Raw genomic sequence first — 4,495 nt, forward strand, 5'->3', positions numbered from 1 at the left:
CTATCCTTACAGCTTCCCGTGGCTGTTGGTTTTATACCGTTTGGGGACAGCCAAGGAGGCGTCAGCAGGCAACACAGGTAAGTTTGTGCTTGTGTGTGCTTGTGTGTGTGTGTGTGTGTGTGTGTTTCCTATGCAGATCCTAAACCCAGTATCAAATGCAAGTAGGAGGAGTAAGAAGGGTTCCTGCCAAAGCCAGGTTATGGATTGCATTTAAAAATGGTCCATCAGAGTGAAATGGACTCCCATCTTCCTGCTTAGCAATAATGATATGGGTTTAGGGCCTGCTGTGTGTACTGGTGGGTGACTGCCACCCAGCCAGAGTGTGTATGGGAGGCTGCCAGCCAGCCTCCCTTCCTACAAGTAGTGATGGTGCATGTGAAGGGGACACCGTTGGTTCCTCCCCTTTCACAGTTATCACTTCTCATTCGTCCTTTTGGCTGGTATCAAATGTAGTGTCTGTTTATATCAGTTTAATATCTGATATGTCCCCTATCTGGTAGCATATATTAAGTGCACCACCAGGGTTCAGTGTTGGAAAGAAAGATTACCTGTTTATTTGCTGCTACTGCTGCAGCTGCTTGCTGGCTAGTCCAGTGGGTCCCTACTGCAGGCAAAAGACAATAGGTGGTGCTGCTTGTGTCTGGCCCCTGTTGGAGCGACCAGGCACAGGACTGCTCCTGCTGAATGTCCTCTTTAATTTAATAAGCTCAGCAACCAGCACACCTGTGCAGGTTGGACATGACATGATAGGTAGCTGTCTTTCAGGTAGTGGGTGCTGAATCTTGTTAATTGACATGGGGGTGTCATTGCTGTTGATTGACCATGCATTGGTACTGTGGTATTGGAATAATAAAAACAAATGTTGCCAGCCAGCCATCCATTGCAATAATGGATAGGACATCAACTATGAGGCATTTGTTTGTACAAACTGCTGCTCACGACTAATGTTGTAATATAGTGTCTCCATCTGCTGGTGGTATTGAATAAGCAATAGTGCAATGATAGGGTCTGAAAAAGAAGAAAAATAAGAAGCAGCAGCATAGGAAAAAAGGAGGAAAGAAGGAAAACATGGAGAGAAGAAAAGAAAGAAGGTAAAAAAAGGTGAAAACATGTTTAAAAAAGTATTTCCATCTCTCTCTCTCTATATATGTATGTATATATATATATATATATATATATATTTAAAAGAAGAAAAAAATTATATATATATATACATATACATATAGAGAGAGAGAGAGAGAAATATATATATATAGATAGATGGATAGATAGATAGATAGATAGACATACACACATACACACATATATACATACATACATACATATGTGTGTATTGTTGGAGTTGCAAACATGGGTGCACTTGACAAACTCAGTGCGGCTATTCCCCATTGAAAGATTGTTGCATCCAGGACCCTTAGCACTGTGATATGCTACTCAATACCACTGGCATGGCCAGGTGTAAACAACATCTTACCTTTGTTGTGTATGTAACCATGGAGATTGTGATGTCACCTAGGCCCACCAAAGAACAGCCTTGTCAGAAGCAGCACTGCCATGAGCAGAAGCAGCAGCACCATAGGTTTTCAAATAAGCTGGATTTAACCAAGACAAGTGAGTCCAATAGGATGCAGGTATGTCCTCTATCCTTATAGCTTCCCGTGGCTGTTGGTTTTATACCGTTTGGGGACAGCCAAGGAGGCGTCAGCAGGCAACACAGGAAAGTGTGTGCTTGTGTGTGTGTGTGTGTGTGTTTCCTATGCAGATCCTAAACCCAGTATCAAATGCAAGTAGGAGGAGTAAGAAGGGTTCCTGCCAAAGCCAGGTTATGGATTGCATTTAAAAATGGTCCATCAGAGTGAAATGGACTCCCATCTTCCTGCTTAGCAATAATGATATGGATTTAGGGTCTGCTGTGTGTACTGGTGGGTGACTGCCACCCAGCCAGAGTGTGTATGGGAGTCTGCCAGCCAGCCTCACTTCCTACAAGTAGTGATGGTGCATGTAAAGGGGACAGCGTTGGTTCCTCCCCTTTTACAGTTATCACTTCTCATCCTTCCTTTTGGCTGGTATCAAATGTGGTGTCTGTTTATATCAGTTTAATATCTGAAATGTCAACTATCTGGTAGCATATATTAAGTGCACCACCAGGTTTCAGTGTTTGAAAGAAAGGTTACCTGTTTATTTGCTGCTGCTGCTGCTGCAGCAGCAGCTGCTTGCTGGCTAGTCCAGTGTGCCCCTACTGCAGGCAAAAGAATATAGGTGGTGCCAGATATGCTAGCGAGCAAGCCAGATAAGAGAGCGAGCCAGACAAGAGAGCAAGCGAGCGAGCCAGATATGAAAGCAAGCGAGCCAGATATGCGAGCGAGCCAGATAAGAGAGCGAACCAGATGTGAGAGCGAGCGAGCCAGATATGAGAGCAAGCGAGCGAGCCAGATATGAAAGCAAGCAAGCCAGCCAGATGTGAGAGCGAGCGAGCAAGATATGCGAGCGAGCCAGATAAGAGAGCGAGCCAGACAAGAGAGCAAGCGAGCGACCAGATATGAAAGCAAGCGAGCAAGCCAGATTTGAGAGAGAGCGAGGCAGATAAGAGAGCGAGCCAGACAATTAAACAAGCGAGCGAGCCAGATATGAGAGCAAGCGAGCGATCCAGATAAGAGAGCGAGCCAGACATGAGAGCGAGCGAGCCAGATATGAGAGCAAGCGAGTAAGCCAGATATGAGAGCAAGCGAGCCAGCCAGATATGAGAGCGAGCGAGCCAGATAAGAGAGCGAGCAAGACAAGAGAGCAAGCGAGTGAGCCAGATAAGAGAGCCAGCGAGCCAGATAAGAGAGCAAGCCAGACAAGAGAGCAAGCGAGCGAGCCAGATATGCTAGCAAGCAAGCCAGATAAGAGAGCGAGCCAGACAAGAGAGCAAGCGAGCAAGCCAGATATGAGAGCAAGCGAGCAAGCCAGATATGAGAGCGAGCCAGATAAGAGAGCGAACCAGACAAGAGAGCAAGCGAGAAAGCCAGATATGTGAGCAAGCGAGCCAGACATGAGAGCAAGCGAGCGAGCCAGATATGAGAGCGAGCGAGCCAGACATGAGAGCAAGCGAGCGAGCCAGATATGAGAGCGAGCGAGCCAGATAAGAGAGGAAGCCAGACAAGAGAGCAAGCGAGCCAGTTATGCTAGCGAGCAAGCCAGATAAGAGAGCGAGCGAGCTAGGTATGAGAGCAAGCGAGCGAGCCAGATGTGAGAGAGAGACAGATAAGAGAGCAAGTCAGACAAGAGAGCAAGCGAGCGAGCAAGATATGCGAGCGAGCCAGATAAGAGAGCGAGCCAGACAAGAGAGCAAGCGAGCGAGCCAGATATGAGAGCAAGCGAGCAAGCCAGATGTGAGAGAGAGCGAGGCAGATAAGAGAGCGAGCCAGACAATTAAGCAAGCGAGCGAGCCAGATATGAGAGCAAGCGAGCGATCCAGATATGAGAGCGAGCCAGACATGAGAGCGAGCGAGCCAGATATGAGAGCAAGCGAGCGAGCCAGATATGAGAGCAAGCGAGCCATCCAGATATGAGAGCGAGCGAGCCAGATAAGAGTGAGCAAGACAAGAGAGCAAGCGAGCTAGCCAGATATGAGAGCGAGCCAGACAAGAGAGCAAGCGAGCGAGCCAGATATGAAAGCAAGCGAGCGAGCCAGATATGAGAGCAAGCGAGCGAGCCAGAAATGAGAGCAAGCGAGCCAGCCAGTAATGAGAGCAAGCGAGCCAGCCAGATATGAGAGCGAGCGAGCCAGATAAGGGAGCGAGCAAGACAAGAGAGCAAGCGAACTAGCCAGATATGAGAGCAAGCGAGCGAGTCAGATTTGAGAGCGAGCGAGCCAGATATGCGAGCGAGCCAGATAAGAGAGCGAGCCAGACAAGAGAGCAAGCCAGATATGAGAGCAAGCGAGCGAGCCGGATATGAGAGCGAGCGAGCAAGCCAGATATGAGAGCAAGCGAGCGAGCCAGATTTGAGAGCGAGCGAGCCAGATTTGAGAGCGAGCGAGCCAGATATGTGAGCGAGCCATAAAAGAGAGCGAGACAGACAAGAGAGAAAGCGAGCGAGCCAGATATGAGAGCAAGCTAGCAAGCCAGAAATGAGAGCGAGCCAGATAAGAGAGCGAGACAGACAAGAGAGCAAGCGAGCGAGCCAGATATGAGAGCAAGCGAGCCAGCTCTATGTGAGAGCGAGCGAGACAGATATGTGAGCGAGCCAGATAAGAGAGCGAGCCAGACAAGAGAGCAAGCGAGCCAGATATGAGAGCAAGCAAGCCAGCCAGATGTGAGAGCGAGCGAGCCAGATATGCGAGCAAGCGAGCGAGCCAGAGATGAGAGCGAGCGAGCCAGACATGAGAGGAAGTGAGCGAGCCAGATATGAGAGCGAGCGAGCCAGATAAGAGAGCAAGCCAGACAAGAGAGCAAGCGAGCGAGCCAGATATGCTAGCAAGCAAGCCACATAAGAGAGCGAGCCAGACAAG

At 48.8% G+C, this 4,495-nt stretch overlaps 1 pseudogene; it reads left to right on the top strand.

Moving 5' to 3' along the window:
- The first annotated feature begins 418 nt into the window (after window positions 1–418).
- Window positions 419–521, top strand: LOC130315070 (U2 spliceosomal RNA; annotated as a pseudogene).
- The last annotated feature ends 3,974 nt before the right edge of the window (window positions 522–4,495 follow it).

This window comes from Hyla sarda, unplaced genomic scaffold, assembly GCF_029499605.1.
Source record: "Hyla sarda isolate aHylSar1 unplaced genomic scaffold, aHylSar1.hap1 scaffold_1859, whole genome shotgun sequence".
Classification (NCBI taxonomy): Eukaryota; Metazoa; Chordata; class Amphibia; order Anura; family Hylidae; genus Hyla; species Hyla sarda.